Source organism: Trachemys scripta, chromosome 7 (assembly GCF_013100865.1).
Source record: "Trachemys scripta elegans isolate TJP31775 chromosome 7, CAS_Tse_1.0, whole genome shotgun sequence".
NCBI classification, from domain to species: Eukaryota; Metazoa; Chordata; order Testudines; family Emydidae; genus Trachemys; species Trachemys scripta.
This window is the reverse complement of record NC_048304.1, coordinates 51,317,600-51,336,395: the sequence shown is the minus strand read 5'-3', so window position 1 is coordinate 51,336,395 and position 18,796 is coordinate 51,317,600. Positions and strand designations below refer to the sequence as shown.

The 18,796-nt window shown below is 42.7% G+C and overlaps 1 protein-coding gene across 8 annotated transcripts in view; it reads right to left on the bottom strand.

The window, feature by feature from the left end:
* DAG1 (dystroglycan 1) overlaps positions 1 to 18,796 on the bottom strand; it is a 139,278-nt gene that overhangs the window by 118,533 nt on the left and 1,949 nt on the right. For 2 of the 8 annotated variants that reach the window (XM_034775308.1, XM_034775312.1), the window contains exon 2: positions 7,984 to 8,064. The exons of the other annotated variants lie outside the window; for them this stretch is intronic. The gene's annotated coding sequence lies outside the window, so the exon portion shown is untranslated. The remainder of the gene's footprint in view (positions 1 to 7,983; positions 8,065 to 18,796) is intronic. 8 annotated transcript variants of the gene reach the window in all.

The following is an 18,796-nucleotide window of genomic DNA, read 5'->3' as shown; positions in this document are numbered from 1 at the left end:
GTCATGTGTTCCAGTCCCCTAATCACTTTTGTCGCTCTCCACTGGACTCTTTCCAATTTTTCCACATCCTTCTTGTGGAGTGGGGCCCAAAACTGGACACAGTACTACAGATGAGGCCTCACCGATGTCGATAGAGGGAAATGATCACATCTCTCGATCTGCTGGCAATGCCCCTACTTATACAACCCAAAATGCCATTAGCCTTCTTGGCAACAAGGGCACACTGTCGACTCATATCCAGTTTCTCGTCCTCTGTAACCCCTAGGTCCTTTTCTGCAGAACTGCTTCCTAGCCATTCGGTCCCTAGTCTGTAGCAGTGTATGGGATTCTTCCGTCCTAAGTGCAGGACTCTGCACTTGTCCTTGTTGAACCTCATCAGTTTTCTTTTGGCCCAATCCTCTAATTTGTCTAGGTCCCTCTGTACCCTATCCCTACCCTCCAACATATCTACCGCTCCTCCCAGTTTAGTTTCATCTGCAAACTTGCTGAGAGTGCAGTCCACGCCATCCTCCAGATCATATTTTAATGAAGTTCCTCTACCTGTGGGTAAGACAGGCATGCATGCAAAATGCAAACAGTGCAACAAAGAAATGCAAAGCCTACTTGCCCGAATGAAACTACATCATCAGAAGTGTTCCTTCTCAGGAGGAAGCTGCATTGAAGATGATGAAAGGAATGTCTGAACATGCAGAATCTTCGGGTTGGTAAACTTTTTTATTTCATACTTTTCTTAAGGACTGCCTGTCTTCCTTCTGGAAGGCTAATGTTGTTGAAATTGCAAAATACTTCCGTAACAACCACTTTGCAGCAGCGGCTCTGAAAAAAGTGGGAGGAACCAAGCTAACTCTGCCACAAGACGTGCGATGGAACTTAGTAGTGGACTGTTTTGAGCACTATATCAAGAACTGACATAATCTGATGACCGTTTGTGAACAAAATCATGAAAAAGTAGATGGCACTGTCACAGCCAAAGTTCTCAACATTGGGCTTAAGAGAAATGTTGGTCAAATGCTGAGTACCCTGAAACCTATTTCTGTTCTGCTGAACAAAATGCAGGGAAATAACTGTTTTATTGCTGGCACTGTTGAAATTTGGAAGGAACTGAGAGATCTTAAAGAGAGAAATAGGCAATGACTGAGTTAAATTACAAGCATTAAAAATACAAATGGGACAAGCACTATCTCCAGCTCATTTTCTTGCAAATATTCTCAATACTCAGTACCAGGGTCAAATCTTAACTGCTGAAGAAGAAGAGTTGGCTATGATATGCACATCCAGCAATCATCCCTCCATAATGCCAGCTATAATAAATTTCAGAGCTAAGGGTGAACCATTCAAGATATATGTTTGCTGATGATGGTTTAATGAAAGTCACACCAGTGAACTGGTGGAAGTCACTTAAACACTTGGATTCAGAGACTTTTGAAGTGAATCTCACTTTTAACAGCAGTAGCTTCTTCTGTTGGTGTAGAAAGAATATTTTCTTCCTTTGGACTAATTCATTCCAAATTGAGAAATCGTTTGGGAATCTGAAAAAGCAGGAAAGCTTGTTTTTCTTTTCCAGTTTATGAACTAACAGGAAAATGAAGGTGAAGACAACTGAGTTAGCTGCAGAAGCCAATATTTTAAGTTTCTCATGTTGACCTGTCTGACATCGTCGATTTAATTTTATTTTTTTTTAAATATTTCATTTAACTATTTTAGTTAAACAATTTTAACAAAAACAATCCTGATTTTAAAAATCATGAATGTTTAACTAAATTCAAAAATTCATATGCTTGTTTTGTTAAAATATTGTGTTTGCTGTTGAAGAAAAAAAAATCCAGAATACATAATGTTGTTTTAGTTAAATAAAACAATTTAAATGTCTGTCTGGTGATGTTCTCCTCTTAATACAGCATGGCAAGAAAATCCTCCAAACATTAAATGATTAACCTGTTGAATTGGAGATCGTTCACCTCTCAATGACTTCATAAAGATCTGCTTCACTTACCTTTGGTAAATGAAATAACCAATCATTCATTTTCTGATATAGCTGTAAAACTAATCTGAAAAGTTTTCAAAATAAATCATTGTTTAAAAAGGTAGAGAGTGTACCTTCTAAAATGAACCCTACATCTATCTCTGAGTTGTGAAGAATATGTATTAAGGTTATAACAACCAACAATAATGCACTTTTATATAGAAATCCATAATTAAATCATGATTTAAATCAAATCCACCCTGGTTACACAGCAGGGACTGAGGGGCCAGAGGGTGGTGTGGCCCAAGATATCCCAGGAACTCCAGGTTAAAGGCAAAGAAAGGGTGTATTGTTAGTGATATGCACAAACCAGCCCACAAAGCATCTCATGAGGCAATTTTAAAGGTCAGCTAACTGCTTTCCAGTGTCCTTGCTGAACACATCTGCTTCTGGAGCTCTAACTCACTCACCATTTTAAAGCCAACAATAGAGTCAGGCTGGCAACCCCTGTTCTGAAATTCTCCTATTGGGAGAGATTATTAAAAAGTGTGATGGCTCCATAAAACTAATATACTGGTACCACTAACTTATTTTCAGTCATATTGGCTTAAGAGGCACCATAAGCACCTTCCACAAAGCATCCATCATGCACTGCTCATCTCAGGAGCAGGAATGAACTCAAGCACCCTGAATAATCACTGTACTTTAAAGCCCCAAAACATTTCCAGACAGGTGGACATGCCCCCCACCAAAAAACCCACTCGACAAGGCACCCGTGCTGGCACTGCGCACATCTCTCAATAAGATATGGGTAACTCAGGTCAGATGACTTGACTAGAGCACACAACTGGACAACAATAGTGTCATAACTACGCGGCAGAAAGAGAGCCCATTACTGCTGGGAAACACCAGCTAACAACTGGCTTTGGAAGCCACCTTTCAGCCCAGCTAGCTCAAGTGCACAGCAACTTACCATTTGGACAATTTATTTTCTGTCAGGTGCCATTCACATGGCAAAGAGCACCATCAAAGCAATAGCTGTTCTGGCAGCTCAAAACAGTCTGATTTTTGAACTATCACCTGAATTACAAGTTGCCAAGCCCAGAACAGTCAAAACGGGTTTCAGATGCAAAATAAATATGGCAAAAAGAAGATCAGCATAAAAGCAAGCAACTGTAGCACCTCAGGGGCAGTGATCTTGTTACATCTCAAGCTAAGCAGAATCAGGCCTACACGATAGTTGGATGGGATCTGCCCAAGAAAACTAAGGCATTCTAAACAAAACGATAGTAGTAACAAGATGCCTTTGATCCTACCTGCCCCTGCAGGGGTCACTAACAAAGCACTGCTGCTACAGACTTCTGGCAGGGCTGTCATCTTTCCCACAAAACGGCAAGCCAAGTCTCTCAATACCTGATCAAAATCCCCATGACATTCCACGAACATGAGGGGTAACAGTCCCAGTGACGCAGCTAAATTCTGGCTTGAGTAATGATGGTACATGTTGCATATATAAGGAGCACTTGCAGTTTCAGTTGGGTGTAATACTCATCTTCCATTCCTACCCTAAGCCAGCATCTAAGTGGCGTGCACTGGTAATGCAGCCATTTCTGAGACGCAAGTGTATGTTAGCAGCATATGAAGTGATTCCTTTATAGCAGAAGTTCCCAGACAGTTCTGCTGACCACTAGCAGTCCACTCAATCACCCGCTAGCAGACTGTGGAGAAGTGGCTAGTCAATTGGTGTTGACTTCTCTTTATTTCCAGCTGCTAAACAGCTTTAAAGGCAGCTAAATATATTAAATGCTTTGTTACTTTTCCATGTAAGCATATAGTTGCCACAATGATGTGTGAATGTGAACAGAGGGTAGAAAGCAGCTTTTAAGACCTTTTTTCTACAAAGATGTGGGCCACATTATGGAATTGTTTCAGAATCCCTGTATAGTACAGCCAATTGAGTTGAAATGAACAGAGGACAGCATACTAAACACTAATTGCTCAGGAAATATCACACTGTCCAAAGACCAATACATAGCAAGACGCAAATTTCGTTTCAGAATATAGGTGGCAGATAGCACCAACAAGCTGACCTGGAAATATGTTTTGCTCCCATTATGTTTCTGCTCTAAAACAGCAGCAGTCGCAGGAACTTCAGCTATCCACTCCCAAAGAATTCAAGTGTGAGAGCTCACTGCAGGTCCTCCGGAAAGTTCCAGTCTACCAAAGAGAATAACGTTCCTATCCACCAGTACAAGCTAATTTCTTTCCAATAAGGGGATGGGGGAGGGGAGTACTGTAAATGGGACAATTGTTCGCCTTTGAAAGTTTTGCAAACCAGCTCTGTTTGTATATTGCTTCAAAGCCACCAGCAAAACATTAGCCTGGGTGTAAATACTTTGATTTGACCCTGACACTTACCCCAATCTCTTTAGAAAGCAAATTCTCTTCACCTCCATTTAGTCATGGCTCCTCAGAGCAATGTTTTTGTAGTGGGTCCTCTCCTCTCACTCCCAAAGTTGGGATTCAGCCATCTTTTGTGCCTGTGTTCCATTAATTTAAAAGTTGCTAATGATATGCTCATAAGCCTCTCTGTGTGTTTGGGATCAGTTCAGAGGCAGAAAGGAGGTGCCTATTGATGGCCAAACAAGCTTGTTAGCATCAAGTTCAAGCCTTCAAGGTACACTGTGGATGGAACCTTTGCAGCCACTTTCTCAACCTGGGACTGACTTGCCTGGAGACTGAGAAGGAACACACCTCCCCCTTTCCTCCTATATAGCATCACTTAGGACTGCATAGCAGAACCATCTTTTCAGCACCAAAAAGAAGATTCTGCTCTTCAACATGAAACAGGCAACCCAGCTGCCCTGTCCACAAGTTCATAGTTCTTGAAGCCACTCCACTTGGCAACTGCCTTGAAGATGTTGGGGGGTGTGTGGAAATGGCTTAAGTGATTTAGTAGCACAAATCCCATTGACTTGAATAAGAATTGTGCTCCTAACTTAAGCACTGTTGAAAATCTCATGGTTATACACCTAAATCTGGTCTTCTGAGCCCACCTTTCCATTGTTTTTGAATATTTTGGCCAATGCTACTGCAAACTGAGAAGTCAGTTTAGGTACCAATGCAACCTTCCTTTGAAGTTCTACTTTTGGATCATATTCAATATGGAGGAGCTCCTTCCCATCTAGGACTTAGGTTATTCTTTATCAAATCCTCCCAAATGCTAAATTAACCAACAAAACCACAAGGAGCTCATTTCTATATACCAAAGTAAATAGTCGTACCAACCCATCTACTACCGCAATAGACAGCTTGGACCTACAGCTAAACATGGATAAAAGTTACATTATACTGGAGTGATGGATTCCTTCCCACATCCAATGGGTGTAAGGGGCATTTTCAATGCAAGAAAGCACAAATTCACAAGAGTGCTCCTTAAGAACATAAGAACGATAATAATGGATCAGACCAATGGTCCATCTAGCCCAGTAACCTGTGTTCTGACAGAGGCCAGTGCCAGATGCTTCAGAGCGAATGAACAAAACAATTATTAAGTGATCCATCCCCTGTTGTCCAGTCCCAGCTTCTGGCAGTCAGAGGTTTAAGAATACCCAGAGCACAGGGTTGCATCCCCTCGCAACATGCACTTCTGGAAAGGGTTCATATTTATTCCTAGTAGCCATTATTTCTTTGGAAAGATTAGACTTTAAAGATAAAGTCAAGAGCAGGAATAGTCAATAGGCAGGCCATGGCCAAATCCAGACCACCACACACTTTTGAATGGACCACAAAAATTGTATTTACTTATTATTGTTATTGATGTTGCAGCATGAAAAATGTTTCTTTGGGAGTCTGGACCTTAACTATACCTTGACCAAGAAATTTGGACCCTGAATCTTTTTTTTTTTTTTTGGGACTACCCCTAGTCTTGGCCCTGCTATTCAAGACAAATTTTACCCAATGATGCACTATCACGGCACGAACCTTCTGAAAGAAGTCAATGACAATAGCAGGGTCTATACACCTGGAGCCCTAATACAAAACACTGCATAAAAACTACATTAAGGTAATGCTAAAGTTACACATTCAGCACCCAAGAACTAGGAATTACCAGTTAGTGTCATAGAATCATAGAAGATTAGGGTTGGAAGGGACCTCAGGAGGTCATCTAGTCCAATCCCACTGCTCAAAGCAGGACCAATCCCCAGACAGATTTTTACCCCAATTCCCTAAAAGGCCCCCTCAAGGATTGAACTCTCAACCCTGGGTTTAGCAGGCCAATGCTCAAACCACTGAGCTATCCCTCCCCCTTGTCACTTGTGCAACCTTAATTCTGCCTCATGTGTTATGCAGAGGTTCTCAATCTTTTTCTTTCTGAGCCCACCTCCGCCCCCCTAAACATGCTATAAGAACTCCATGACCCACCTGTGCCATAACAACTGATTTTTTACATATAAAAGCCAGGGTCAGGGGTAGGCAGTAGCAAGCAGGGCAACTGCCTGGGGCCCCCACAAAGCTACATTGCTCAGGCTTCAGGCCCGGGTGGCAGGGCTTAGGGACCTGGGATTCAGCCCCAAGTAGTGGGGCTTCGGCTTTCTGCCCTGGGCCCCAGTGAATCCAATTCTGGCCCTGCTTGGGGCCCCCCAGACCTCTGGTTGAGAACCACTGTTTTAGGCAGCAAGAGAAAAGTCTTTCCACCCTCTCTTCATCCAAATCACTTAAAATCTAACTTCTACATCCCCACCTACAAGAAATTAGGTGGGCACACAGAAAAATACCCTGAACCAACGTGGAAGTACACTTGCCTAAAAGGAGTAACCCTTCATATTACTACAGCCTGGGTACTTTCCCCCACCCCCATTCCTAATGTTATTCCTCACCTATCTGTCAAATCCATTCTTTGTGTGAGAGCTCTCCAGGGCAGGCAGGGGCATGCATGTATCGTGCGCAGTATTTAGTACTCATCTGAGCATTACAAAATAATCCATTAGGCATCACACTACAGATTAAGTTAAACAAACAATAGTGCAAGTTTGCTGGCATATAAAACAGCAGATTTAGGTAGCCTAGATTAGCTTTGTAGTGAATTAACTCACCCCTGAACTGCCCCTAACTACAGCAGTGTCACTGGCTGTGAAGAAATCGTACCATGAAGTGTATACTGTAGCAAGGTATTCTGCAAAACTGGTGGGGCAGACTGGAAATTCTGATTCTCTCATGCACAAAGTTCATATATCCAATCACAATGGGATTTTCAGAGCAGTGTGTTTTCAGCCCGTTCTTCATAGATTCCAAGGCCTTGTGATCATCTAGTCCAATGTTTCTCAAATGTGGCCACCAGCGGGTTTTCCTGCGGCCACAACAGCCTTCTAGGCAGCGATGGGGACGGGGCAAAGCAGTGGCCGCTTCCTGCAGCACCCAGGTTCTCCACGGGAGGGATTTAGCCTTCCCCTCCAGCTTCAGGGCTCCGGGCTTTAGCTCCCCTCCGCAATCCCCTGGCATCAGCAGGGCTGGCCTTACCAGAAGCAAGGAGTGGAGTGCAAGGCCATGGCAGGGACCTCAAGGCAATTGGGGGGGGGGAAGCAGCAGGGCCCGCGGGAGTGATGGGGAGCTCAGGAGGGTTGGAGGAGGCAGCAAGGGCCCAGAGGTGACGGGTACAGGGCCAGGGGAGGTAGTGGGGGCCAGGACACCAAAATACAACTGTACATTCTTTTTAATATTGTCTCCAAAAAAATATCTCCGTAAATAAATAATGATTTGTATATGTACATATTTATTTATTTTTCCCTAAAATTAATTAAGTATTTTAGCAAAATTTGTCAGAGCAGTCACCAGCAACAGTTGGTGGCTGCACTCTGAGGCCACCAAAAGTTTTGTTCCAATAGTTAATTACTTTCACTGTTAAAAATGTATACTCTATTGTCCTGTCCCCAGATGTAATCGGACCTCCTGTATAGCCAAAAAACTTCCTGTGACAAAGTGGGAATTTTCTGTAATATTTGTATGAATTCTAGGCATACCTCAAATTTCCCTCTGTACACTGCTTTGTTATCCAGTGGGTGCAAAAGTGGGCACACTGCCTCTGGACAGGTGTGTGTCATCTGGGTGGAATAAATAGAGTAATTAAAGAACTGGCTCAAATCAACAGAGGGTCCAGCAAGACAAAGTCACCTCAACAACTAAACAATCGACATCTGGCAGCAGGAAACCCTCAGGCTGGCCTTGTGAAGCAGGCTTGGGAACAAGGTGTCAGGTGACTGGAGGGGAGGGACTCAGGAGCCCACAGCTGGGAGACAAAGGGGAACTGAGGAGAGAGCAAGATTGAGTCCATTACCGAATGGCTGGCTCACCATAGCACTAGCTTGGCCAAGGTGGACTATGGCTTAACTTCTGCCTCACTTTGCTAAGCTAGGGACTACAAGATCCTTTAGCAAGGTAACTAATAAATGGTTCACTTGTTCTCAAAAGGCTGCCCGTGTCATTGCAAATTCTGAAAGCATTGTGCCCTGAAGGGCTACAGTAAAAGCATCCTTCAGGACTATAGGTTGGCTGCATCCACTGGTGCCAAAGGCCCAGTCTTGAAGGCCATGGGTCTGCCCCGGCGGACCTGTGTGGGTTGCTGGGGCCCAGCACATTAAGGGGTCACTCCCAAGAGACTGGTTACAGGCTGAAGCTTAGACCAGACACCGTGACTCCCTGACACTTCCCCAAAATAGTTCCTACAGCAGATTTTAGAAAAACATCCAATCTTGATTTAAAAGTTATTTGTGACAAATCTGACATCAGGAATCATAACATTCAAAAACCAGTAGAACACTTCAATCTCCCTGGTCACTCAATAACAGACCTCAAAGTGGCAATTCTTCAACAAAAAAAACTTCAAAAGAGACTCCAATGTGAAGCTGCAGAACTGGAATTAATTTGCAAACTAGATACCATCAGATTAGGCCTGAATAAAGACTGGGAGTGGTTGGGTCATTACAAAACCTAAACTTAATTTCCCCAATACTAATTTCCCCCTACTGTTACTCACACCTTCTTGTCAACTGTCTGTAATGGGCCACTCTCTTACCACTTCAAAAGTTATTTTTCCTCCCTTGGTATCCTGCTGTTAATTGATTTAGCTTGTTAGACTGACATAACACTTGGTAAAGCACCCCCATGCTTTCATGTATTTATACCTGCTCCTGTATTTTTTTACTTCATACATCTGACAAAGTGGATTCTTGCCCACAAAAGCTTATGCCCAAATAAATTTGTTAGTCTCTTAAGATGCCACAAGGACTCCCCCCCTCCCCGGCCAGAGGAAAGAGACCCACTTGTGTGATGATACCTATAAAGTTATCAGTGGGGATAGCTCAGTGGTTTGAGCACTGACCTACTAAACCCAGGATCGAGAGTTCAATCTTTGAGGGGGCCATTTAGGGATCCAAGGCAAAAATTGGGGATTGGTCCTGCTTTGAGCAGGGGGTTAGACTAAATGACCTCCTGAGGTCCCTTCCAACCCTGATATTCTATGATTCTAAGTTGGCCTGGGACTCTTCCCGGTCTAGCATAGAGAATTTTAGAAAAGTTTCCACTAACACTACCAGGAGCTCAGCTGCACCTGTGTTACCTAACACAGCGAAGTGTCTAGCATCTTATGGTATTTTTAACACACCATGTGTTAATTAGACCCACTCCTCAAGAGGTTTAACTGATATGATGGTAAAAACATCTCCAGCTATAGGAAACTTGTCTACACTGCATCTCCTAATACAGCAGCTGAACTGGTGTAGCATCACTTGGAATTTCTCTAAAATTTCCTTCTGTGCACGAGGTATTAGGTTTGGATTCTTGACTCTGCCTCAGATTGACTGAAGTGACCATGAGTAAGACACACGTAGAGGAAACAGACTGAGTCTTCAAATTCCTTGAGCAGGGAAGAGTATTTATACCGCTTGTGTGCTAGCAAATCAGAAGTCCGTTATGATTATGCAAGAAACCCACAGGTTTAACTACAATGAAAAACAACATTAGCTACATGAGACCACAAAGCTTTTCTTCCATCACTAATTTGAAGGCTTAGGGTATGTCTACACTACGAAATTAGGTCGATTTTATAGAAGTTGATTTTTAGAAATTGATTTTATACAGTGGGTTACATAGGTCCAGAGAAGAGCAACAAGAATGATTAAAGGTCTTGAGAACATGACCTATGAAGGAAGGCTGAAAGAATTGGGTTTGTTTAGTTTGGAAAAGAGAAGACTGAGAGGGGACATGATAGCAGTTTTCAGGTATTTAAAAGGGTGTCATAAGGAGGAGGGAGAAAACTTGTTCACCTTAGCCTCTAAGGATAGAACCAGAAGCAATGGGTTTAAACTGCAGCAAGGGAGGTCTAGGTTGGACATTAGGAAAAAGTTCCTGTCAGGGTGGTTAAACACTGGAATAAATTGCCTAGGGAGGTTGTGGAATCTCCATCTCTGGAGATATTTAAGAGTAGGTTAGATAAATGTCTATCAGGGATGGTCTAGATGGTATTTGGTCCTGCCATGCGGGCAGGGGACTGGACTCGATGACCTCTCGAGGTCCCTTCCAGTCCTAGAATCTATGAATATGTCCACACTACGCGCATTAAGTCAGCGGAATGCGTCCTCACTACCATGGCTAGCATTGACTTATAGAGGGGTGCACTGTGGGTAGCTATCCCACAGTTCCCGCAGTCTCCGCTGCCCATTGGAATACTGGGTTAAGCTCCCAATGCCTGGTGGGGCAAAAACACTGTCACAGGTGGTTTTTGGTACATGTCGTCAGTCGCCCCTACCTCCGTGAAAGCAATGGCAGACAATTGTTTCGCGCCAGACACCAGGGCAATTAGAAGAGCACAGCAAGGCGCGCTACGCATCAGAGAGGCTTTGAAAAACCAGTTTCATGACTGGCCAGGATTCGGTGTGGCAATTGTGTGCGTTTCTCCTTGATGCAAACCCGCCCCCTTTGTTGATTTTAATTCCCTGTAAGCCAACCACCCTCCCCACTTCAAAATAAAGTAACTATTGTTTTGAAACCATGCATTCTTTCTTTATTAATTTAAAAAAAAAAAAATGACAATGGACAAGGTAGTCAGGGTGGGGTGGGGGAGGAGTACAATAGTCGATTTTAAGAGCCCTTTAGGTTGACGGAACAGGGTTGGTTGTGTGGACAATTCATTTTTCGATTCATTTTTAAATTGACCTAACGTGGCTAAATTTGACCTAACCCCATAGCGTAGACCAGGCCTTAGAGGTCAAACATTCAGGTTTTATTCCGAGATTCTTTATACTTTAAGTCAATATTACTGAATTTTCTATCAGCAGTTTAGAATTTTGATCCATAAAAGCAGAACTAGAGTTCATCTGAGCCAAAGCACAAACCCACAAGGAAAAGATTGAGATGTACAGAATAGTATTAGGATAGAGTTACTGTCATAAAACACCTAGACAGTGAAGCAGTTGTATGTTAATGCTCCTAACAACACTAGTACAGTGGTCCCCAACCTTTTTTGTCTGGCAGATGCCAGACAACGAGCCATGGAGGACCGTGGCAGCGGACGAGCATCTGCCAAAATGCTGCCGACAAGCAGCAACATCCATAGGCGGCATTTCTGCAGCGACGCCTCTGGATGACACTGCTCAGCGGCGGCATTTCGGCGGCTGCTCATTCGCTGGCCAGTATGCAGGGGCACCATGGCACCCATGGGCACCACATTGGGGACCCCTGCTCTAGTAGCTTGCTGGAAACTTATCCTTTTTCACAGAAACTAAACATCCTAGAATCCAAGCTTTTAGGAATTATTTGTCCCAGTCTAAAGGGTGATGAACAAATTTATGAATCATGAGTAATACACAAAGCTCTCCACACTGAGCAAACAGCGTAAGCAGAACTTACCTTCTCAGCATCCCAAGGCCTTGGATATGCTATGTCAATCTGATTACCCATATATTTGTGTTCTTCCACACTGTCATTCAGAGTTCCCAGAACTCAACAAGGGACTGACTACTATTTGGCATCAGAGTATAAGACCAAAGCAGCCTGTATAGCACAAACCAGATAGTGTGGAAAGCTTTAGGAAGCAGACAAAGTTTAAAGCTCTGAAATTTCAGATTCATCACTTGTCTACAATGAAGCACAGTTTAGGAACAGAACGCAAGTATTTTTACCATCATGCTGCCTAACCCTGCTTCATGCTAGCTTTTATTAGGGTCAAAAGTGCCTGAGCCCTGTTTACACTGGCATCCCCACCATTAATACAGAGATGGAACACCACCACAGGAGAATTACAGGCCTCCATTTTCCTGTGTAGATTCACCCGTACAGGAGTTCATTCTGTTAATCTAGAAATTCCTCACAAGGCTATTGCTCCTGTACCTAAAGGAGAGCAGGAAAGTCTACTCCATGCCACTTATCCCTGAGGGCACTAATGATTCTGCCAGGTCTGACCCGGAGCAGATCAGCAGTGACTACAGGGCTCTGGAAGCCAAAGTGAAAGGGGGCACAGGTTGTGTTTTTGTCCATCCTTCCGGTTCAGGTTAAGGGCCCAGGCAGAGACGCCTACATCCTGAAGACACATACATGGCTGAGCAGATAGCGGCACAATGGAAGGATTTGGGCTTCCTCAACCATGCGATGCTGTTCTGGGAAGGGCGAATGCTAGGGTGAGATACGGTCTGTGACGGGGTCAGTCACAGAGACTCCCGCCCCCCCCTTGGGACTGTCACCTGATGTGCTGGAATTACCTCTGAGCCCATTTTTCACTGCCAGCTTGGGACTCCAGAACCCTGCCTTGTTGAGCCAGACACACTAGTCTGCTGCAACACAGACCCAGGTCTGGTCCACGCCCCAAAGTTGCAGACTTTAACCAAAAATTGCACAGCAAGTCACCTATCTCCAGCACCCAGACACCCAGTTCCCAATGGGATCCTGTCATAACTATAAAGGGAAGGGTAACAACCCTCCTATGTACAATACTATAAAACCCCTCCTGGCCAGAGACGCCAAAATCCTTTTACCTGTAAACGGTTAAAAAGCTCATGTAACCTGGCTGACACCTGACCCAAAGGACCAATAAGGAAACAAGATACTTTCAAATCTGGGGGAGGGGGAAGGCTTTTGTTTGTGTGCTCTTTGTTTTGGGGGTTGTTCGCTCTTGGGACTAAGAGGGACCGGACATCAATCCATGCTCTCCAAATCTTTCTGAACAAGTCTCTCATATTTCAAAGTTGTAAGTAACAGCCAAGCAAGGCGTGTTGGGTTTAATCTTTGTTTTCTCAACTTGTAAATGTTCTTTTTGCTAGAGGGTTTACCTCTGTTTGCTGTAACTTTAAACCTAAGGCTAGAGGGGGTTCCTCTGGGCTCTTTGAATCTGATTACCCTGTGAAGTTATTTTCCATCCTGATTTTACAGAGATTATTTTTACCATTTCTTTAATTAAAATTCTTTTAAAAACCTGATTAATTTTTCATTGTTTTAAGAGCCAAGGTTTTTGGATCTGTGTTCACCAGGACTAATTGGTGAGGGTATACTCTCAAGCCTACCCAGAAAAAGGGGGGTAAGGACTTGGGGGGAGGAATTAGTCTCAAATCTGCCCAGGAAAGGGCAGGGGGGAGGGTTAGAGATTTGGGAAATATTTGGGGAAAGGCAGAGTTCCAAGTGGCTCTCCCCTAAGATTTGGAACACACTTGGTGGTGGCAGCTTACTGTTAACCTAAGCTGGTAATTAAACTTAGGGGGCTTTCATGCAGGTCCCCACATCTGTACCGTAAAGTTCAGAGTGGGGAGGGAACCTTGACAGATCCAAATCCCAAATAAATCTGTTTTACTCTGTATAAGGCTTATATAGGGTAAACTCATAAATTGCCCACCCTTTATAACACTGAGAGAGAGATATGCACAGCTGTTTGCTCACCCAGGTATTAATCACTTACTCCGGGTTTACTAATAAACAAAAGTGATTTTATTAAGTATAAAAAGTAGGATTTAAGTGGTTTCAAGTGACAGATAGAACAAAATAAGTTACCAAGCAAAACAGAACAAAACAAATCTAAGCCTAATATATTAAGAAACTGAAAACAGGTAAATCTCACCCTCCAATAAGCTTCTTTCACAGACTAGACTCCTTCTTAGTCTGGGCCCAGTCCTTTCCCCTGGTACAGTTCTTGTTAGTTCCAGCACACATCTTAGGTGAAAAGCAGGGGATTTCACATGACTGAGACCCCCTTTGTTCTGTTCCACCCCCTTTTAGATCTTTGGCATAAGGCGGGAATATTTTGTGTTTCTGGGTCCCCACCCCTCCTTCTAAATGGAAAAGCACCAAGTTTAAGATGGATTCCAGTACCAGGTGACATGATCACATGTCACTGTAAGACCTCATTCTCCATTCTTTCAGGGTTGACCTGCAGGAACCCAGGAAGGTTTGTGAGTAAACAGAGCCTTTCACAACCAATTGTCCTAGTTAATGGGAGCCATCAAGATTCCAAGCCCACACTTTGCATAATTACAACAGGACCACAGAGTTAACATCATATTTCTAGTTTTAGATACAAGAATGATACATACATACACACTCAGATTATAAGTCTTGTAATGATACCTTACAAGAGACCTTTTGCATAAAGTATATTATAGTTACATTATATTCACATTCCAAGCATACTTTTCTAAAGCATATGGAGTGCAATGTCACAGGGTCCACCTGACTAAGAAAGAAAAGAACGTCTTTGCACACCAACTCACCAACCTAGTTAGGAGGGCTTTAAACTAGGTTCAAACGGGGCATGTGACAGAAGCCCGCAGGTAAGCACAAAAATGCAACTTTAACAGAGGGCTATATGTTGGGGGGAGGCGGAGACACATGGAAAATTACAATTGGGTCATCGTAGCAACAAAAGGAAAATCAGTGGGGCAATCTGCTCAACATCTTAGCTGTCTGTACATAAAAACAGGACGTAAGTGCATACGCTAAATTACAACTTAACTGGCAACACAGACTTAGTGGGATAAATCTCATCATTGGAATATTGGTACAGAGAGGTGTAACTTGTTCATTAAGGACAGGCAGGGTAAAAAGGGAGGAGGTATTACACTATATCTCAAATAATTTATATATATATTTATTTTACATTGCACACACACACACACTTGTTCAAAGGTCCAGAACGAGATGAGAGGCAGACAGTTGACAGTCCCTGGGTAAAGATAAAGGGGAAAAAAGCAGGGATGATGTCATGGTAGGTCTACTATAAACAACCAAATCAAGAAGAGGAGGTGGATGAGGCATTTCCAGAACAACAGAAATAACCAAACAAGACCTGGTAGTAATGGGGGAACTCACTACCCAGATATCTGTTGAAAAAGTAATATGGCAAAACAAAGTTTCCCAATACATTAAGAACTTATTGGAATCAGAAAATGGGGTACAGGGGTACAGCCATTTTAGACATGATTCTGGAGGAATGGGTTGTGACTCTGAAAGTGTAAGACAATTTGGATGAGTAATCATGAATGATAGATTATTCTATTCCTTTAGAATCATGACAAAAGAATGTACTTCAAAAAAAAGCAAATTTACAAACCCAGAGAACTGGTAGGTAAAGTCCCATAGGAAGAAAATCTAAGGGGTGAAGACGTTCAGGAGAGCTGGCAGTTTCTCAAAGAGACACTGTTAAAGGCACAACAGCAAACTATCCTAATGCAAAGGAAAAATAGTAAGAGACCAATAGGGATCCATCAGGAGCTATTTAATGACCTGAAAATCAAAAAGGAATCCTAGAAGAAGTAGAAACATGGATAAAATCTACGGATGAATACAAAAGAATAGCACAAGCATACAGGGACAAAACCAGAAAAGCTAAGGCACAAAATAAGTTACACCTAGCAAGGAACATAAAAGGCAATAAGAGGTTCTTTAAAAACATCAGAAGCAAGAGAAAGATGACGGAAAGTGTAGGTCCTTTGCTTAGAAGGGAAGGAGAGCTAGTAACTGATGACATTAAGAAGGCTGAGGTGTTCAATGCCTATCTTGCTTCAGTCTTCAATAAAAAGGTTAATGGTGACCTGATACTTAACACAACTAATAGTAACAAGAGGGAATGAAGCCAACCCAAAACAACATGTTAAAGAACGTTTAGATAAGTTAGCTGTATTCAAGTCAGCAGGGTCTGACTGAATTCATTCTAAGGTGCTTAAGGAACTAGCTGAAGCAATATTGGAATTGTTACAAATTATCTTCAAAAACTCATGGACGACAGGTGATGTCTCAGAGGACTGGAGAAGGGCAAACATAGTACCTGTCATTAAAAAGGGGAACTGTAAACCAGTCAGCCTAACTTCAGTATTTGGAAAGATACTGGAACAAATCATTAATCAATTTGCAAGCACCCGGAGGATAACAGAGTTATAAAGAATAACCAGCATGGATTTATCAAGAACAAACAATGCCTAACCAACCTAATTTCCTTCTTTTAAAGGTTTCTGGCCTACCAGACAGAAGGGGAAGCAGTAGATATAATGCATCTTGATTTTAGTAAAGCTTTTGACAGTGCCATATGACATTCTCATAAGCACACTAAGGAAATGCGCTCTAGATGAACTTACTACAAGGTGGGCGCGCAAAGTGGCTGAAGGACCATAGTCAAATAGTAGTTATTAATGGTTTGCTGTCAGACTGGGAGGATGTCCCTAGCGGGGTCCTGCAGGGGTTAGTCCTGGATCCAGTAATGTTCAATATTTTCACTAATACCTTGGATAATGTTCATAAAATTCATGCATTATACTAAACTGGGAAGGGTTGCAAGCACTTTGGAGAACAGCGTTAGACATCAAAATTACCCTGACAAATTAGAGAATTGGTCTGAAATCAACAAGATGAAATTAAATAAAGACAAGTGCAAAATTCTACACATTGGAAGGAAAAATCAAATGCTCAACTACAAAACGGGGAGTAACTGGCTAGGTCAACAATATGATGTAGTTGCAAAAACAGCTGATATTCTTGGGTGTATTAACAGCAATATCATGTAAGATGCTGGAGGCAATTATCCCACTCTACTTGGCAGTGGTGAGGCCTCAGCTGGAGTACTGTGTCCAATTCTGGATGCCACACTTTAGGAAGATGTGGACAAACTGGAGAGAGTCCAGAGGAGAGCAAAAAAAATGATAAAAGGTTTAAACACTTGGCCTATGAGGAAAGGTTTAAAAAACTGGGCATGTTTAGTCTTAAGAAAAGGTGACTGAAGGGGACCAGATAAGTCTTCAAATATGTTAAGGGTGTTACAAAGAGGACAGAGATCAATTGTTCTCCACGTCCACTGATGGTAGGACAAGTAGTAATTTAATCTGCAATGAAAGCAGGCCATTTCTTGGGCCAATTAAGTGCCAACGTTTCAAAAATTCCATACAAAATCTATACCACAAAATTTAGACCAGAAATGCTGATATATCAGCCCACTGGCACATGTTTTTCCAGCTCAACAGTGAGTCCAATGCTGTTACCAAGAATGTATTACAAACATTTATATACTGATTATCGGAGAGAGGTGAATTTTTCAAAGTGACATGCTCCTGCACAAAATTTTTCTCTAATGCAAGAGTAGTTCAGACACCCATAGGAATCTAAGGGCAAATTCCTGCACCAAGGAAAAAGTAAGATCCAAAACCCAATAAGCTAGGCTTTGCTGATTATTTCTCTAAGTAGTGGCATTCCAAACACTTCATCTTACTATCAGGCTTTTTTTTTTTTTTTTTGACTGGCACACTACCCTATATTTAGGATAGGAGAGTGCAATGACGAGTATCAGGAAGAACGAATAAATAGTTTGGGATGCTTGCAATAGAAGGAACAGGAGACACTTTGCAAAGAAACCTACAGTTAATTAGAGACTATTAAACTGAGGGCCCTGGAGGTGGGAAGGAATACATCAAACTAAAACTTTTTCAAAATAGCACAATATATAAATTAAAAATATAAACAAGAGCAGCAGCATGCCTGGGGCAAGAGGCACTGGAGACCATATTACACAGGGGGCACCTGAGAAGAAGCAAGGCCTCCTGCTTGATATTTACCATAGAAAAGGGGGTTTTGTCATGCTTTAAGACGACGAAATGTCTGTCAACACCAGTTCTCACCACTACAAGTCAAGGACACTGTTCAGTGTGTTCCTAGGGAGCACACTGCTGTCCAGAGGTCACACTTTTCCCAGTAGCAACACTGGCTTTCTCCACATTCTTCCTCCCTGGACCACCAGCAAGAGGTCATTGGCAGCAAAGCACAGGATAATCACTACTCATTTACACAGAATTCTGTTATCTGCCTTAGGCCAATTCCAAAAAAGAAGTGCTATTCTGAAAAGCAACTACACAGAAATAGCATCTCCCTGATCCACAATTGCCCCATGCACATACACCACAGGAGTCAGATCTGCTGATCTGAAGGGACTAGAGATTAGCTTTAGGGGGCTACAGATTTAGACTTTGCTGACTAGGGATTAGTTTTATTACTCTTTACTTCTGATGAGCCAGCACACCTAAAGAGAACACTGGAATCTATTCCTTCTTGTGCAACAGAATTGTTTACTAAGATCCAATCAGTCACATCTGTGCCAACCCAATGAAGACAAAGGGTCTAATACAGCCTGCAGAGCATTGATTACTGGCCATGCACAACATGGAAAGAACACGGCTTAATTCTCAGAGCCTTGGGGGAGGGGAGTTTGCAGGGTTGGCGGGGGGGGGGGGGGAGGAGGGAGTATTTTCTTGTCCAGTGAACCCTTTTTATCTCAAACACAGAACAATGACTTCTGTAGAGTCACTTTTCAGAATGGAA